At 39.3% G+C, this 20095-nt stretch overlaps 1 long non-coding RNA gene across 4 annotated transcripts in view; it reads left to right on the top strand.

Annotated features, from left to right (window-relative positions):
* The window catches only part of Gm27008, a 78375-nt gene that overhangs the window by 35312 nt on the left and 22968 nt on the right, over nt 1-20095 (top strand). Inside the window, exons 3-6 of one of the 4 annotated variants that reach the window (XR_867551.3) lie at nt 5207-5567; nt 7296-7342; nt 8974-9123; nt 11194-12920. This is a non-coding gene — a long non-coding RNA (predicted gene, 27008). Of the gene's footprint in view, nt 1-5206; nt 5568-7295; nt 7343-8973; nt 9124-11193; nt 12922-20095 lie in introns of those variants that run through there. The other 3 variants (XR_867552.3, XR_867550.3, XR_867553.3) reach the window with 3 other exon arrangements.

Here is a 20095-nt window from a genome sequence, read left to right as displayed (position 1 = left end):
TAGTCCTGAAGAGAAACCATCTATACTTAGAGAAATAATACCCCTTGCTTTCATCTATTATGGTGGATGGGCATTTCCTTCATCTTCTGAAAGGTCAGACTCCTTAGATCTGACTCTGAACTATGTTTGTTGTTGTTGTTGTTGTTTGTTTGTTTGTTTTTGTTTTTTGTTTTTGTTTGTTTGTTTGTTTGTTTGTTTTTTTTTGAGACATGGTTTCTCTGTATAGCCCTGGCTGTCCTGGAACTTACTCTGTAGACCAAACTCAGAAAATTTCCTGCCTCTGTCTCCCAAGTGCTGGGATTAAAGGCATGCATCACCACTGCCTGGCTGTGGTCATTCTTTTAGTCACCAGTTCTCCTTGGTAGGATATTGCCTTCCTAGAGGTGGAAACCATGTATTGCATCTTATATTTCTTGCTTGTATCATGATGCTTGACACATAGTTGAGAATGAATGTCTATTGGATTGAACTGAAACAACACTGATGCTTTTTCAAATCATAGTTGATCACATTAATAGCAATCTAAAATCAATTCTGTCTAATTTTCTCTTGGTTTATAGAAACTACAAACAATCAAACCAATGAAGGTTTATTTATTTTAAAATACTTCAAATCAAAATCAGTTAAACCCAAAATTAAAAACAGTCAGCTAATGGATGGATCACAGGGCTCCCAATGGAGGAGCTAGAGAAAGTACCCAAGGAGCTAAAGGGATCTGCAACCCTATAGGTGGAACAACATTATGAACTAACCAGTACCCTGGAGCTCTTGACTCTAGCTGCATATGTATCAAAAGATGGCCTAGTCGGCCATCACTGGAAAGAGAGGCCCATTGGACACGCAAACTTTATATGCCCCAGTACAGGGGAACGCCAGGGCCAAAAAGGGGGAGTGGGTGGGTAGGGGAGTGGGGGTGGGTGGGTATGGGGGACTTTTGGTATAGCATTGGAAATGTAAATGAGCTAAATACCTAATAAAAAATGGAAAAAAACCTAAACTAAACTAAACTAAACTTAACCACTGAGCTACAAAAAAAAAGTCAGTTTAAATACTTTTACAAATATCACGTCATCTCAAAATAACAACTTTATCATAGAATATTGTAAATATATTTAATACTAAAATCAGAAATAGGATCTATTGGTAGTAGATATAATTCCCATAATGAAGTTTGAAAAAATGTCATTTTAACTTCCGTTTCTTTTATTTGGATTATTAAACGACTTGGCATACATAATAGGTGATTGAGTTTTTACATTATTTGGATATTAGGAAAAGAGATATTATTTTCTATTTGAGGACATTGTCTGAGTAATTTTCAATTGGGTGTTAATAGATGAAGAGACTGACATCTGCTCATGCTTTCAATAGTTATTTTAGGAAGATTAGTGAAGGGAGAATTAATTAAAAAGGAATAATTACACTTTAATATGCAAATTGAGTAGCAGAGGCATACTCTGTGGAATTAGGACTGAGTCCTTTATCAAATATTTATCAAGCACCTCAATCAAATATTGCTACCATCTAGGTCCTTGAAGTCTGATTTGTAGAGTGGGCCTTTAAGTTGAGGAAACATCTTTTCAAAGAAGTTCTAATAAAGATGAACCTCAAAATGAAGGGGCTTGGTTTCCATGACTTTGATTCCCGAGGCTTTTTGGCATGATTCAAAGTTTCATTCCTTTCCATTTCTGAGCTCCAGAAACTCAAAGAAATTAGGAGATAACACATGGCCACACATAAAGGAGGCACTGTTACATAGCATTCCTCAAGAATGGAACACCAACTTGTCTTACATTTAACATAAACATGAGAGGCTACTTAAATAACTCCTCCCTAAACAGAAAGTGTGTTCCAAGGTGACTATTGCATTTCCAGTGAGAACTGGCTGGCATCATCCCCACTAAAATAAATAAATCTAAATAAGCGGTATAGCATAAAAAGTACTTTCTGTCTCTCTGGGCATCTACATAATATGAAAAGCAAAGTTGATGCTACTCAGTGTCTTGATTGGTGCCTGGCACATGAAGTATATATTAAATGCACATGTGCACATGCAATACCACCCTTGTCCCCAACATACTACTTTCTCAGTCACTTTGAGAAGAACATGGCCCTGCTCCTGAGAGAGAATATAAACCAGGCCCCTCGTCATTCAGCATAGGCAGCTGGCCTCACCGCCTGCACATCTGGCATGTAAAGCATGGGGAATCTTCCTTTAATCAACAATTCAGAATAAAAGCATTTCTGACTCTCATCAGAAAATCCAACCAGGAACTGATTGCAAAGGAGCTCCTGCCAAATGTTCTCTGGGATAGTTGGTGCTCCAGAGAAACTGACTAATGGATATGTTATCTATATATGTTCTTCTCCAAGCCTTTTCTTTGAATTTAGAGGCCATTAAAATTGTATCTGGACTATATTATTTTCTAATTTTGCATAAAATCATTTTCTAATTTGAAATGTTCTATTTCTTTATCTACTTTTTAAACAACCCATATTAAAACTATCTACTTAGCCTGGTGCTATAGATGTACAGTAAATATTTGAATACTGGAAGAATAAATATTTAAATATATTTCTGAGTTTTCTCCTCCAATAAAGGCAAACATGAAAATAACATCTATTAAGTTTTCCTTTATATTCTTTTATTTTCTCTTGGAACACTTTCTTCCCTTCAGCCTCCACATCTTAGCTGGATATTACCTTTTCCTGTCAAGCATAGCACCTTCTTTCTTTTCCAGACATGATTCTAAGTGTTTGCCACCTTGATCTCAGTACAGTTAATGGTCAAACACCTACTTTTGTAATTGTTTGCACTCATCTATCCTTGCTTGCTAGACTTTGAGCCATTTCAGGACATGCCTGTTCCTTCTTCATCTTTGTAGCTGCAGCATATGGCACATGGCCTTGTCTGAAGTAGGTTAATAAATGTTTGAATGTCAAGAAAAAGAATAAAGCAATTCAGTCTTGCTTATATAACCTACTGAACATTTCTCCCCTGAATTCTGTAACAGGAAAACTTACTTTCAGCACATTTTTACTGGGTTCCTGCTTTATGCCAGTTTTTTTTAAAATATAGATCATGGGATATTATCATGGTCCATCAGGTGAAGAAGACCTACACAGCATGCCCATTAGCATATTCAAAGTAATCTAGATTCAGTACTTAAATACCAGCATAAAGAAGGTGACTAAGAGAGTGGGGGAGATGGAGATGACTAATTTCATCATGGAGTTCAAAGATATTTGTAGCTTGAGGTTGACTATAAATGAGTAGAATTTTAGCAGGCAGGCATGGATATGGGAAACTTATGTCATGTAGAGGGAATAGTTGTCATTCATGTATCAATTCATTCTACAAGATTTAATGGAGGACTGAGGTTTCTAGTATGAAGACACTTTTTTTTTCATCCTTGTATTCATGAAGACTTAGTATGATCCTGGTGTATGATAACTTTTCAGTCCATTCTTATTGTGAGATAGTTTATGAATAGTGAGGTAAACAAGACAGGAAAAGATAGTTTAAACCAAAGTGGGAAGGATCCAGTTCTGCTTGTGTAGGTAGTCACCGAGGGTTCTTGACTTTGGGGAGGATACAGTCACACCTGGTTAGAAGTGAAGGTTAGATTATGGAAGAAGAGTTAGGAAGCACTGTATACCCTTTCCGTGTCTCCAGTACATTTGCTTGTATTCTTAACCCCAACAGAAGAAGTTAGAGCATCTCTGGGAGTTTCAATGACCTTCTTGTAGAGGAAAAAATGCACATGCTCATGCACATAAAATTTAGTAACTCTTAAGTTGGACTTAAATAAGTTGGACTGCAGAAGTCATCAAGCCCCACCTAATCACTGGGGACTTCACCTTGATTCTTTATTGTCTCATTCCTAAAAAATAGGTTCAAAGCAACGAAGCTTTAAACTTTAAAGCTTTCTACATATTCTAGAAATGTTTACAACAGAAAAGAGTAAGGGATAACAACATGGCTTAGTGGGTAAAAGTTCTTGCTGGCAAAATCTGACATTATGAGTTTGACCCCTGGAATTCATAAATGAAGAAGGGAAGCAACTCCTGGAAATTGTCCTCTGGCTTCCTTATGAGTGTATCCAAACTCACACATATCTACCATACACATACAATAATTAAAAACACAACAATTTAAAAACTAGAGAGAAAGAACACTATAAGAACTCTAAACTTCTTTTAAAGAAAACATTGCCCAGAGAATAAAATGTTTAAAAAGGGATAAAATGAATTAATACATGCTCATACAAATCCATAATATAACTAAAATTGACAAGTTTAAAAGAAGCAAAGAAATTTCACTGAGAACAGAACAGATATGAATAAGAAAAGGATGCTTACAGTGGAAGATTCCAATACCAGTTAATAGAAACTATGGAAGGGGGGGACGTAGGGAGTAGATGAAAATTGAATTATCAAAGAAATATTTGATAAAGTTTTTCACATGTGTGTGTGTATAAGATGCACATTTGTGCTAGGCATGGTGGGTCATGTCTTTAATCCTAGGACTCTGGAGGCAGAGGCAGGAGACCTTTGAGTTCGAGGCTTGCCTGGTCTACAGAGCAAGTTCCAGAACAGTCAAGGCTACACAGAGAAGCCCTGTCACAAACAAACAAGCAAACAAGCAAACAAACAAACAAACAAACAAACAAACAAAGGGCCTTTGTGCATATATGTGTATTTGCTGTTATGTTAGTGCATGTGTGCATACAGGTGCACTTGGTACGCATGGGTGTCAGGTCTCAAAATTGATGTTAGTTGTCTTCCTCAGTTAAGCCCAGAACTCCCTGATTGGGCTACTTGTATAGTTCCAGGATCCCATCTCTGCTAGAATTGCATGGGGGCCAGCATGTCCAAGAAACTTCTTATGTCATTTCTGGGGATCTGAACTTTGGTCTTCATGCTTACAATGCAACTGCTTTGCCTGCTCAGCTAGCTCCCCATTCCTGATAGCCTTTTTCAAACCATATATATATGTATATATATATGTGTGTGTGTGTGTGCATATATATATATATATATATACATATGTATGTATATATATGAATAACACTTGAGTATTGTGCAGTGTGCAGCTCTAGAAGGGTACAATTCTAATTCCAGGCCACTATCTCTGACTTGCAATGGTTCCATCATGTAACAGTGATACTTATTTAAATAAAAACTGTACTTTGATCTTTTCTAGGTCCACTGATAGGACAATTTCTTGAGATGCTGGGCAGCAGCCACGAGTTGAAGCTCCCTATCATTCTCCATCATAGGTGATGGATGGGTACTCAGCCATGTACCATAGTACATGACACCAGTATTTTTGAATATTTTGACTTCTGTTTTAACATACCACCATGTCTAAAAATTATTCACCTGTGCATATACATGAGATATTCACCACTTTGTTGTGAAAGTGACTGACTCTGTGTTAGATGATTTCATCCAACTACAGGCTAATTCAGATATTCTGAAGTTCATCTTCCTAAGTGCCTTAAAGGTACTCTGGCTGAAGATGTTTTCAAGCTTCGATGGATTAACTTGGATTCAACCTTCGTGTAAGTCACTGAGCAACTGTGCTTCATGCTTCTTCAAATTGAGGTTTCTATTAATTTCCAGGCTTATGGAGTATCTTTGCCTCTTAGGGACAAGACCAGGGGTGGGGCAGATTACTGTGAATGGAGTTTATTCTATAGACTTTTCAAAACATGCTTTCATTGTTTGTCTCTTACACATATGTGTTTAATATGCATTAGAGATCTAAAATTAAAAGGGGAGAGGATTTGAGATGCACATTTGAGATAGACTCATTAAGATTTGGCAACCTATGAGAGACAGATAAAAAGGAGAAAGCAGAGAATATTCTGCTAAGTAAAGAAGAAACGAAACCAAACCAAACCACTACTAAGACAATGACAAATCCCGTAAACAGAAGAAATTAGTGCCATAGAAGTAAAAAAAATACATGACACAATTTCCAGAGCACATGGTGGACAATAGTGCCACTTGCTGGTAAGTGGGGAATTATACAAGCCTTGGGTTTCAGAGCCACAGTTCCTAATGGCTGCTTTCTCACCAAAAGGATGAGAATCGCTTTTGCTGCTGTTTTTATAAAATACAGTGACATCCTTGATGGAGTAAGATGCCATTTTCAATATTATATATTAGAAATATTCTCATGAAATTAATGAGTATTGTCCAAAGAAAAGGTTATGCTATTGAAAATAACTTTTGTTTTCAAAATTATAAGTTATTTCCATGGTCCTGGGAAAGATAGCTTTTCTTTTAAATTTGAAGAAGGTCAGGTGACACTTTCTTGACAGAGAGATGGATCTTGGATTTTAGGATCTGTTTTTGGAGAATCCCAGGCAAATTCTCTAGCCCAGAAGGGTAGCCACATGAGACTACAATAGACAGATCAGCCTTCTTCCAGCTGCCAGACTCAAGCTGCACAAGAAGGCTCTTCCCCTGGAGTAGATAGACAGTGGAGGCCTGAAAGTGATGTTCCTCACCTAGTCCAGGAGGACTTCCCAGAAACCACAAACCACATCCTGAGTCTCAACCCAAGAAGAGACAGAGATGACAGGAAGGAGAAACAGTCTGGATGGAATGTGGTCCAATTTTATTACTGTCTGACTGTCTTTTACTCTAGTTCAATGAAGGAAGCCTCCCACAGAAATCTATCTCTGATAGATCATGGACCTGTGGAGGAACCCCCTAGTGACTCCTGCCTGGTATCTTCAGTCCCAAAGGAATGCCTCAACCTTTACTACCATTTGGTTTCATGGAATTTACTAATAATGACAAGTCAGACAGCAGATCAATAGACAATAGTCAGTTGTTGTGCGACAGGAGTGGGGTTCTGAGAAGCATACCCTTACATAATTTTGTAAGTAAGTGACTATCACAGATACCTAGACAGTTAGCCCATTGCATACCTAGCCCTTCAGGCATCTGCTCCTTAATTGAGAAGTCTCATGCATGCTACAGATTTCTTCGGGAAAGCAATCTACTCTCACAAGCAACTTATCTAGAGTGTCCCAGAATTCTTAGCTGTTTTCACATCAACTCACAGAATAAATAATGAGTCCAGAATTACTTAAACCTCCAGATTGCAGACGTCAGGCCCACCCTTTCTCTCAACATTGAAAGCAAACTCTGCCATTGTCATTGATGGTCTCAGTGCTGATGTAGCTCAGTGCCTGATCTTCAACTCAGGTCACCAGAAGTTATTCCACATACAATATGGGCTCTTCTTGAAACTGTTTTTGTTTCCTTGCCTTCAGTGACTTCACAGCTTCTGACATCTAGCAATTATTCTTCAAGATCACAGGTAAGTGGGACATGCCTGATGAGAGAGAAATAACCATCATTGATTTTTGTGCTTTGTGGTCCCTAGTCATTTCTAATTCTGTTTCTAGGCCAATCACTCACCATTACTGACAAAATTAACAGTAGATCCTGTTCAATTAGAGGCCAGAGTGAACCAAGCACATGATTATGTCAAACATACAAGAAAGAGATGCTGAAGCTGTGAAGAATGAGCACTTTTCTTTCTATTAATAGGAGTATACTCTAAGACTAAAAAAATACAGTAGAAGAAATACAACTCAGTAGCAGTCACTTATTATAATTGTTAAGGATTGTATACACTATATAATTATATGAGGCTGGTGGCACAGTAACACAAATTACACATCCAGCAACACCTTAAATAAACAGGTGACTAATGCATCACATTACAGTGTGATGTCACTATGATTATGTCATCACTAGAGGCATATTTTAGTTTAAGTATAATATGGGCACTGACATGTGACCTATCATTGATTTAAATGTTGTAATGTGATATATGATTGTTTTGTATTTGTTGACTTTCCTGCTGAGATGGGAAGGTGTCCTAGGACTTGGAAGTCTAGGAATCACACAGCTCAGAGATGGGTAGGTATCCAAGTGGAAGGGCATCCTGAGACACAGGAGCCCAAGAACCATATAGCTCTGAGGAAGCCTCCTCAGCAGAGGTGTTGTAGCTCCCAGGGGACAGTATCCCCAGCTGAGCTGAGGAGCTCAGGGGTCTCAGCCTTGCTCTGCCTTTCCCATTCTTCCCTTTTTATCTTCATTGCTTTCTGTCTTCTTCTGATGAGAGAGTCATACCAGGCAGCACATCTCATAAAAGAGATTTATTGTAGGGTCCAGGGTCTGGAGGGACAAATCCAGGAGTGGCTCCTGGGAGGGAGCAGGCAGCTTCAGGGAACTGCACAAAGGGCAGTGCTTATATAGAGGATCTTGGGGATGGAGCTTTCTAGGGTGGAGATTTCCAGGGTGAGAATTAGTAGAATTTTAAGTCCTGAGCTTGGAGAAGCTCAGGGATTGGTAGCTTCTGCTTGGACTTTTCTGAATGTCTGGAAATGATCATTGTGACAGTTATAAAGACTGGAAAAGTCTTTATGACAGTTAAGGATGTCATGGGAGGAGACTGGCTGCTGGAGTTCTTCAGGTAGAGGCCTGGAAACTTTCTTGCTTTGAGATTTTACAATGTTTACAAAGGGAGCTCACAGAGGGAAATCCTTCCCTGCCTCTTGAGTGGCATTAACAGTCAACAGTAATACTTGTTCTTCTCTCAACATTTCACTTAGAAATCCATTTACACACACACACACACACACACATACACACACACACACACACACACACACACAGACACACACACACAGACACACACACACACACACACACATACACACACACACACACACAGAGAGAGAGAGAGAGAGAGAGAGAGAGAGAGAGAGAGAGAGAGAGAGAGGTATATATGTGCATGTATCTAACTATGTATGATCTTTTCTTCTTTGGACCATCATAGCCTCTAACTTTTATTTAGAGTCTAAATGAACAGGATCCATTAATGTCAATAAGAGCCACATTGAGGCATTGGTTCTCTTTCCCCTCTTTGTTCCAATGCAGGTACCAAGGCAGGGATGTGGAAACTACAAAGGAAGAAACCAGTGAGGCAGTTAGGGATGCTGTACTGCAAACATCTCGACAGGCTTGATTTGAGGCACAGTGGCTCATGCCTTTAATTCCAGCACTTGAGGCAGAGGCACATGGATCCCTGTAAGTTCAAAGCCAGACTGGTCTACACTCAGAGAGTGAGAATTCCAAGACAGCTATCTCTAAATAGACTTTGTAACAGAAAAAAAGTAAACTTGCTCTCTTCAGAGTTTCTGGGCATTTTCAAATTTTTATTTCTCCTCCTCCTCCTCCTCCTCCTCCTCCTCCTCCTCCTCCTCCTCCTCCTCCTCCTCCTCCTCCTCCTCCTCTTCCTCCTCCTCCTCCTCCCCCTTCTCCTCCTCCTCTTCTTCATCCTCCTCCTCCTCTTCCTCCTCTTCCTCCTCCTCCTCTCCCCCTACCCTCCTTCTACTCCTCTTTTTCTTTTTCTCCTCCTCCTTCTCCTCCTCCTTCTATTCTTCTCCACCTCCTTCTCCTCCTTCTCTTCCTTCTCCTCATCCTCCATGAATTGCTCCAGTTTTCTTGGCAAATTTCTGCTCTTTCTTCATGATTTTGATTAGCTGACACTGTCCGTGAGAAGCATTCTTTCAATTAGTTAGACAGTAAGCCTGGGGGCAAGATGAACATTCCTTTGGGAACGTGATTATACTCCTCATGTATACATAGGAAGAAGGCATTTTGAATCAGCTCAAATATGCATCAAAGGAAGAACTATGGAGTAGCCACAGCTCCCCACTCTTCAGGAGAAGGATTTTGGGGGTCACTAATTGGCTGGTCAAGGACTCAGTGTCATTGATCACATTGACAACAAATAATCAGAGGGAAAAAAAAAGAAATAAAGAAAGGGGCAATCAGCCTCAATAGGATACTGTGTCACTTCTACCATTTGGCTATTGACACTTATGAATTTTGAATACTCTGAGATGAAGACATGTAGATTCCATCCACCTTCTGGGTACTATAAATAATTCTGCTATGAGCATGCAAATACAAGTGTCAGCTTGAGCCTCTGAATTCTGGTTATTCTGGGTATACACTCAGAAATAGATGGATCATATGGTAATTCTATTTTTATTTTTTAAGGATATGCTGTTCTGTTTTCTATAGCATTTATACCATTTTAAATCCCCATCAACAGAGGAAATGTGCTCCAATTTCTTCACATCCTCACTGACATGTTTTCCCTCTTTTCATTTTTTTCCCAACCCCTTTAGATTTTTTTTTCTATCGGAAAGGGCTTGCTGAGAAAGTCCAGGCCAGTTTCAAACTTAGAATCTTCCTGCCTCTGTCTCCCAAATTTGGGATTAGAGAACTGTGATTCCCATGAGATTTTCTAAGGGTGACACAAACTATCTAAACTCTGTCCCTGAAGCAAGAGAAAACAAGTGTGCCTCATAGGCCCCTGGCAGGTTTCATTCCCCGAGGTTTGCTCAATAGCCTCCAGTAAAAGAAAAGTACTTGTTGTGCCTCCAGATTCGAAGAGGGTTAGGGTGGATGCTGCAGTGAGTAGGGAGGGGCCCCTAGTCATGAGAAGTCTTCATTTAGGAGCCCTCTATTCTCCTAGATTGTCCTCTGTGACCTTCTGTGTATGTCCAGACAGGGGTCACAGAAATCATTCAAAATTACTGTTCACTTTCCTCCTTTGGAAGTTCTACTCAGAGAGTCTGATATGCACTCTAGAATGCAAAGTCTATTCATAGCAGTCAGGGCCTTGGTAGGTAAACATAGAATGAGATAGCTACACTTAAGAAATATAAGACAAGACAATATCTGTTGTTTTACTCCCTGGACCACCCGCTTCCCAACCATACTCACCCATGGGAGTTGGGGATGAGTTGGGGGTTTGGGATGAGGTGGGGATTGGGGATGAGGTGGCATAGAATCAACAGCTCAGACTCTGGGAGGAGGTAAGAATGCTGCAGCAAGCTCATTTATTAATTCTTGGGGAGTGCCATTTATATACTCCATCCACATCCCATTGGTCCTAAGCAAGTGTTTCCTCCAAGTGGCAGCTTTTGATTGACTATCATTGTCTGTGTCACCAATTTCTGGGCTCTCAGGCAGACTTCAGTTTGGCCTTCCCATGGAAGTTGCCGCCATGTTTATGCCGAAAAGGTCATCATCTTGTCAGTGAGGCCTGCAGTTCCTCCTACATTTCTGCTCTTTTGTTTTTAGATTTTGGCAGCCTAGTGGGAGCCAGGATGCCACTGCCTCAACATTGTTGACCCCACCTTAGAAGATTCAAAGTATACTGAACTGTGCCTGTCTTAGGCTGTCCTGTCTTCCAGGATCTTACCCATCATTGACTACCATTCCTCAAAGAGACATCATTCCAGAGACATGTCACTGGAAGGGGTGATGAGAAACATCCTACATGGTGGTTTCATGGATCTCTGCTACACAGACTTTGATCACTTCCTTAAGGGTGCCATGATTGGTATTCTCAAGAGCCATCAGCACCTGGAGGGTCACCTTATTTATGGAGCTCTGCCTGGAAATATGCTGGACAAAACACTTAAGCAAAGTAATTATTAGTATAACAGTTCCTCCCATCATAGCATAAGTGGATATCCAGGAGGGATCAAACAGCCTTTTATTATTGTCCCATGCTTTCCCTAAAACCCTGGCATCCAGGAATACTCTGGCCACATTGAGGTTGGCTATGTTCTCCCTTAGCAGCACAGAATAGTTAAGGAAATTGTCTGACCCGGTACCTTCAAGATATTGGACCAACTGCTGTCAAGCTTCACTGCTGTTTTGTACCTGATAAGGGGTTAGGGAGATTGAGTGAAACTGGGTATTGCAGACCAATAGAGATATTTCCCTAACATTGGCCAACTCATCTGTCAGTAAGTCAATTTGTTGTTGTAACATGTAAATGGCGTAATAAAGATATTGACTTAGTACCTCCTGTACCTGTAGCCCCTAGCCTGACATAGAAATTACTGTATTGACAATATCCACCATCATGTCTGTCTGGATTAAAGCAATGGCAGCTGTTGTTTCCCCCAGAAATGTCTGCAATGATGGCTGCAATGATGACAGCCATAATACCATTGAGAAGTTATTGGATCCTTCCATCTGACCAACAAGAGGGGGTGCCCCTCAGCAAAAACACCCAATGTTTATAAACAGGGCTCAGCCCTTTCTCATGGAAGGAGAAAAAAATTCACATGAAACATGACCGCCAGCAATGCAAGATTCAGATCTCTTTTGGATTTCAAGGAGGTGAATGAAAGCTTCCTTCAACTTGCTCTGCATGCAGACAGACTTTGAGCTCAGAGATCTGCCTGCCTCTGTAAAAACAATTAGCTTAGTTGGGTGGGATCCCACCCTGAGATCACCACTCCCTCACTTCCTAGTGCCACTTTATTACTTAAACCATGAGCCTTGTATTTTTTTTAACTATTCCTTTTCCTTTACTCACTCATTAATACTATATTTCAGGTCTGTGAAACCACTCATAATTTATATTGCATCCTTATATTTTACATAGTTGAGAAACATGTTTATATTCTTGAATCTCATGTTTTCAGAGTTTTTTCACAGCCTTAAAGGCTGTCCTGAAGGTCACATCATTACCATTTTGCTGAGGAAAATTAGACATACTCTTGCCTCCCAGAATTGTGCTGTGTCTGATTATTATGGGGTCATTAATCTTTGCATAGAGAACATTTCCTGATAACCTTGGCAAGGAAAGCATTCCTCAAAGGAAGAACATGAAGTAAAATATATACATTATTATATAAACAAGCCTTATGGATACAGAAACCACCAACATTTGAGGAGACTTATACCCTGTTGACTCTACTCCACGGGTGGGAACTGTGTCACACCATCCCTTCTGTGGTCATGCCTGACCAAACAGATGTGCGATTTAAACTTTAGCAATGTTTCTTTTACAAAAATGGGTGCCCTTGTGTTTGAAGCATAAGTGTTCAGAATTGAGATATCATCTTGGTAGATTTTTCCTTTGATGAGTATGAAATGTCCTTCCCTGTTTCTTTTGATTAAAAGTCTATTTTATTAGATATTATCATGGCTATTCCAGATTGCTTCTTGGGGCCGTTAGCTTGGAAAACTTTTTCCAGCCCTTTACTCTGAGGTGATATCTATCTTTATTGTATTTCTTTGTTCCTTCCTTCCTTCCTTCCTTCCTTCCTTCCTTCCTTCCTTCCTTCCTTCCTTCCTCCTTTCTTTCTTTCTTTCTTTCTTTCTTTCTTTCTTTCTTTCTTTCTTTCTTTCTTTCTTTCTTTCTTTCTTTCTTTCTTTCTTTCTTTCTTATTGGATATTTTATTTACATTCAAATGTTATCCCCTTTCTGGGTCCCCCCAACCCCCAGAAACTCTCTATCCCATTCTCCATCCCCCTGCTTCTATGAGGGTGTTCATCCACACACTCCCACCTCCTCTCCCTCAATTTCCCTACACTGGGGCATCTATCGAGCCTTCATAGGACCAAGGACCTCTCCTCCCATTGATATATGACCAAGCATCCTCTACAATGTGTGCAGCTAGAGCCATGTGTACTCCTTTATTGATTGCTTAGTCCCTGGGAGTTCTGGGGTGCAGGGGTTGGTGGTGGTGGTCTGGTTGGTTGATATGTTTTTCATCCTGTGAGGTTTCAATTCCCTTCAGCTCCTTCAGTCCTTTCTCTAACCCCTCTATTGGGGACCCCAAGGTCAGTCCAATGGTTGTCTGCAAGCCTGATATGGACTTTCAGGAGACAGCCATATCAGGCTCCTTTCAGCATGCAATTCTTGGCATCCACAATAGTGTCTGGGTTTGGTAACAGTATATGGGATGAATCCCCCAGGTGGGACAGTCTCTGGATGGCTTTTCTTTCAGTATCTGCTCCACACTTTATATCCATATTTGCTCCTGTGAGTATTTTGTTCTCCTTTTAAGAAGGATCGAAGCACCCACACTTTGGTCTTCCTTCTTCTTGAGCTTCATGTGGTCTGTGAATTGTATCTTGGGTATTACAAACTTTTGGATTAATATCCACTTATCAGTGAGTACATAACATGTGTTTTTTGTTTTGTTTTGTTTTTTTTTTGGGGGGGGGTTTGCAATTGGGTTACCAGACTCAGGATGATATTTTCTAGTTCTGTCCATTTGCCTGAGAATTTCATGAATTCATCAATTTTAATAGCTGAATAGTACTCTACTGTGCAAACACACCATATTTTCTGTATCCATTCCTCGGTTGAAGGACATCTGGATTCTTTCCAGTTTCTGGATATTATGAATAAGGCTGCTATGAACATAGTGGAGCATGTGTTTTTATTACATGTTAGAACATCTTCTGGGTATATGCCCAGGACTGGTATGGCTAGGTCCTCAGGTAGTACTATGTCCAATTTTCTGAGGAACCACCAAACTGACTTCCAGAGTAGTTGTACCAGCTTGCAATCCCATAAGCAATGGAGGACTGTTGCTCTTTCTCCACATCCTTGCCAGCAACTGCTGTCACCTTGGTTTTTGATCTTAGCCATTCTGACTGGTGTGAGGTGGAATCTCAGGGTTGTTTTGATTTGCATTTTCCTGATGACTAAGGATGTTGAACATTTCTTTAGGTGCTTCTCAGCCATTCTGTATTCCTCAGTTGAAAATTCTTCATTTAGTTCTGTACCCCATTTTTTTAAAAAATAGGGTTATTTGGTTTTCTGTAGTCTAACTTCTTGAGTTCTTTGCTTATATTGGATATTAGCCCTCTATCAGTTGTAGGATTGGTAAAGATCATTTCCCAATCTGTTGTTTGTCTTTTGCTCTTATTGGCAGTATACTTTGCTTTACAGAAGCTTTGCAATCTTATGAGGTCCCATTTGTTGATTCTTGGTCTTACAGCACAAGCCATTAGTGTTCTGTTCAGGAATTTTTCCCCTGTTCCCATATCTTTGAGGCTCTTCCCCACTTTCTCCTCTATAAGTTTCAGTGTCTCTGATTTTATTTGGAATTCCTTTAACCACTTAGACTTGAGCTTTGTAGAAAAATATAAGAATGGATCAATTCGCATTCTTCTATATGCTAATTGCCAGTTGAGCCAGGACCATTTATTGAAAATGCTGTTGTTTTTCCACTGGACCATTTTAGCTCCTTTGTCAAAGGTCAAATGACCATAGGTGTATGGGATCATTTCTCAGTCTTCAATTCTATTCCACTAATCTATCTGTCTGTTGCTGTACCAGTACCATGCAGTTTTTATGACAATTTCTCTGTAGTACAGCATGAGGTCAGGGATTGTGATTCCATCAGAGTTTCTTTTATTGTTGAGAATACTTTTTGCTATCCTAGATTTTTTTTGTTATTCCAGATGAATTTGCAAATTGCCCTTTCTAACTCAGTGAAGAATTGAGTTGGAATTTTGATGGGGATTGTATTGAATCTGTAGATTGCTTTCAGCAAGATGGCCATTTTTACTATATTAATCCTGCCAATCCATGAGTATGGGAGATCTTTCCATATTCTGAGATCTTCTTTGACTTCTTTCTTCAGAGACTTGAAGTTCTTATCATATAGATCTTTCACTTACTTAGAGTCACACCAAGGTATTTTATATTATTTATGACTATTTTGAAAGGTGTTGTTTCCCTAATTTCTTTCTCAGCCTATTTATCGTTTGTGTAGAGAAAAGCCACTGATTTGTTTGAGTTAATTTTATATCCAGCTACTGCACTGAAGCTGTTCATCGGGTTTAGGAGTTCTCTGGTGGAATTTTTGGGGTCACTTAAATATATTATCTTATCATCTGAAAATAGTGATATTTTGACTTCTTTCTCACTAATTTGTATCCTTTGATCTCCTTTTGTTGTCTAATTGTTCTGAGTAGGACTTCAAGTGCTATATTGAATAGGTAGGGAGAGAGTGGGCAGCCTTGTCTAGTCCCTGATTTTACTGGGTTTCTCTCCATTTAGTTTGATGTTGGCTACTGGTTTGCTGTATATTGCTTTTATTATGTTTAGGTATGGGCCTTGAATTCCTGACCTTTCCAAGACTTTTATCATGGAGTATTAGATTCTATCAATTGTTTTCTCAGCATCTAATGAGATGATCATGTGGTTTTTGTCTTTGAGTTTGTTTGCATAGTGGATTATGTTGATGGATTTCTGAATATTGAATCATCTATACATCACTGGAATGAAGCCTACTTGATCATGATGGATGATCGTTTTGATGTGTTCTAAGATTCAGCTTGCGAGAATTTTACTGTGTATTTTTACATCATATTCATAAGGGAAATCAGTCTGAAGTTCTCTTTCTTTGTTGTGTCTTTCTGTGGTTTAGGTATCAGAGTAATTGTGGCTTCATAGAGCAAATTGTGTAGAGTACTTTCTATTTTTATTTTGTGGAATAGTTTGAGGAGTATTGGAATTAGGTCTTCTTAGAAAGTCTGATAGAACTCTTCTCTAAACCCATCTGGTCCTGGGATTTTTGGTTGGGAGACTATTAATGACTATTTCCATTTCTTTACAAGATATGGGACTGCTTAGATCATTAATCTGATCCTGATTTAACTTTGGTACCTGGTATCTGTCTAGAAAATTGTCCATTTCATTCAGGTTTTCTAGTTTTGTTGCGTATAGGCTTTTGTATTAGGACCTGATGAGTTTTTTAAATTTTCTCAGATTCTGTATGTCTCCCTTTTCATTTCTGATTTTTTTTTTTTTAATTTTGGAGGCTTTTGCTTCTTTATTAGCACTGTGGTATTTATACAGATTAGGTATTCCAAATTTTCATATTTTTATATAGAAATCTCAAACAATGAATCTGATACAATACTTTCAATTAAATATTGTTCATAAGACAAGGGATAATTTATCTTTGAAACTTGTGTAGTACTGGGAACGAGTTCTCTAGATTCTGATAAATGTTGACAAGTAACCTTTCTCAGACGTTCTTAGGAGTTAGAGTTCCTCTGCTAGTGGTCATCATTTTTCTAATCCACATATGATTACCACTTAATGTAAATTTACAGATATATACATGTATAATTTATTTCTATGGTTTTGACGAGTTTTGGTTAATAGTTCATATTCTTATTGGTAGCTCATGTTTCTTTTTATTAATTAATTGAAACCCTATTCATATCTTAACAGGTATTTGTTTCTCAGTTAACATTTATTAAGATCCTATAACTTCTAAAGTTATTTTCTTTTTTTCCATTTTTTATTAGGTATTTAGCTCATTTACATTTCCAATGCTATACCAAAAGTCCCCCATACCCACCCACCCCCACTCCCCTACCCACCCACTCCCCCTTTTCGGCCCTGGCGTTCCCCTGTACTGGGGCATACAAAGTTTGCGTGTCCAATGGGCCTCTCTTTCCAGTGATGGCCGATTAGGCCATCTTTTGATACATATGCAGCTAGAGTCAAGAGCTCCGGGGTACTGGTTAGTTCATAATGTTGTTCCACCTATAGGGTTGCAGATCCCTTTAGCTCCTTGGGTTCTTTCTCTAGCTCCTCCATTGGGAGCCCTGTGATCCATCCATTAGCTGACTGTGAGCATCCACTTCTGTGTTTGCTAGGCCCCGGCATAGTCTCACAAGAGATAGCTACATCTGGGTCCTTTCAATAAAATCTTGCTAGGGTATGCAATGGTGTCAGCGTTTGGATGCTGATTATGGGGTGGATCCCTGGATATGGCAGTCTCTACATGGTCCATCCTTTCATCTCAGCTCCAAACTTTGTCTCTGTAACTCCTTCCATGGGTGTTTTGTTCCCAATTCTGAGGAGGGGCATAGTGTCCACACTTCAGTCTTCATTCTTCTTGAGTTTCATGTGTTTAGCAAATTGTACCTTATATCTTGGGAATCCTAGGTTTGGGGCTAATATCCACTTATCAGTGAGTACATATTGTGTGAGTTCCTTTGTGAATGTGTTACCTCACTCAGGATAATGCTCTCCAGGTCCATCCATTTGGCTAGGAATTTCATAAATTCATTCTTTTTAATAGCTGAGTAGTACTCCATTGTGTAGATGTACCACATTTTCTGTATCCATTCCTCTGTTGAGGGGCATCTGGGTTCTTTCCAGCTTCTGGCTATTATAAATAAGGCTGCTATGAACATAGTGGAGCATGTGTCCTTCTTACCAGTTGGGGCATCTTCTGGATAAATGCCCAGGAGAGGTATTGCTGGATCCTCCGGTAGTACTATGTCCAATTTTCTGAGGAACCGCCAGACTGATTTCCAGAGTGGTTGTACAAGCCTGCAATCCCACCAACAATGGAGGAGTGTTCCTCTTTCTCCACATCCACGCCAGCATCTGCTGTCACCTGAATTTTTGATCTTAGCCATTCTGACTGGTGTGAGGTGGAATCTCAGGGTTGTTTTGATTTGCATTTCCCTGATGATTAAGGATGTTGAACATTTTTTCAGGTGCTTCTCTGCCATTCGGTATTCCTCAGGTGAGAATTCTTTGTTCAGTTCTGAGCCTCATTTTTTAATGGGGTTGGTCGATTTTCTGAAGTCCACCTTCTTGAGTTCTTTATATATGTTGGATATTAGCCCCCTATCTGATTTAGGATAGGTAAAGATCCTTTCCCAATCTGTTGGTGGTCTTTTTGTCTTATTGACGGTGTCTTTTGCCTTGCAGAAACTTTGGAGTTTCATTAGGTCCCATTTGTCAATTCTCGATCTTACAGCACATGCCATTGCTGTTCTGTTCAGGAATTTTTCCCCTGTGCCCATATCTTCAAGGCTTTTCCCCACTTTCTCCTCTATAAGTTTCAGTGTCTCTGGTTTTATGTGAAGTTCTTTGATCCACTTAGATTTGACCTTAGTAAAAGGAGATAAGTATGGATCGATTCGCATTCTTCTACATGATAGCAACCAGTTGTGCCAGCACCAATTGTTGAAAATGCTGTCTTTCTTCCACTGGATGGTTTTAGCTCCCTTGTCGAAGATCAAGTGACCATAGGTGTGTGGGTTCATTTCTGGGTCTTCAATTCTATTCCATTGGTCTACTTGTCTGTTTCTATACCAGTACCATGCAGTTTTTATCACAATTGCTCTGTAGTAAAGCTTTAGGTCAGGCATGGTGATTCCACCAGAGGTTCTTTTATCCTTGAGAAGACTTTTTGCTATCCTAGGTTTTTTGTTATTCCAGATGAATTTGCAAATTGCTCCTTCTAATTCGTTGAAGAATTGAGTTGGAATTTTGATGGGGATTGCATTGAATCTGTAGATTGCTTTTGGCAAGATAGCCATTTTTACAATGTTGATCCTGCCAATCCATGAGCATGGGAGATCTTTCCATCTTCTGAGATCTTCTTTAATTTCTTTCTTCAGAGATTTGAAGTTTTTATCATACAGATCTTTCACCTCCTTAGTTAGAGTTACGCCAAGATATTTTATACTATTTGTGACTATTGAGAAGGGTGTTGTTTCCCTAATTTCTTTCTTAGCCTGTATATTCTTTATAGAGAAAGGCCATTGACTTGTTTGAGTTTATTTTATATCCAGCTACTTCACCGAAGCTGCTTATCAGGTTTAGGAGTTCTCTGGTAGAATTTTTAGGGTCACTTATATATACTATCATATCATCTGCAAAAAGTGATATTTTGACTTCCTCTTTTCCAATTTGTGTCCCCTTGATCTCCTTTTGTTGTGGAATTGCTCTGGCTAATACTTCAAGTACTATGTTGAAAAGGTAGGGAGAAAGTGGGCAGCCTTGTCTAGTCCCTGATTTTAGTGGGATTGCTTCCAGCTTCTCTCCATTTACTTTGATGTTGGCTACTGGTTTGCTGTAGATTGCTTTTATCATGTTTAGGTATTGGCCTTGAATTCCTGATCTTTCCAAAACTTTTATCATGAATGGGTGTTGAATCTTGTCAAATGCTTTTTCTGCATCTAACGAGATGATCATGTGGTTTTTGTCTTTGAGTTTGTTTATATAATGGATTACATTGATGGATTTTCATATATTAAACCATCCCTGCATTCCTGGAATAAAACCTACTTGGTCAGGATGGATGATTGCTTTAATATGTTCTTGGATTCGGTTAGCAAGAATTTTATTGAGGATTTTTGTATCGATATTCATAAGAGAAATTGGTCTGAAGTTCTCTATCTT

Source organism: Mus musculus, chromosome 3, assembly GCF_000001635.26.
Source record: "Mus musculus strain C57BL/6J chromosome 3, GRCm38.p6 C57BL/6J".
NCBI lineage: Eukaryota > Metazoa > Chordata > Mammalia > Rodentia > Muridae > Mus > Mus musculus.
Note: the sequence above shows the minus strand (reverse complement) of the source record. Positions and strands in the feature narration are given on the sequence as shown.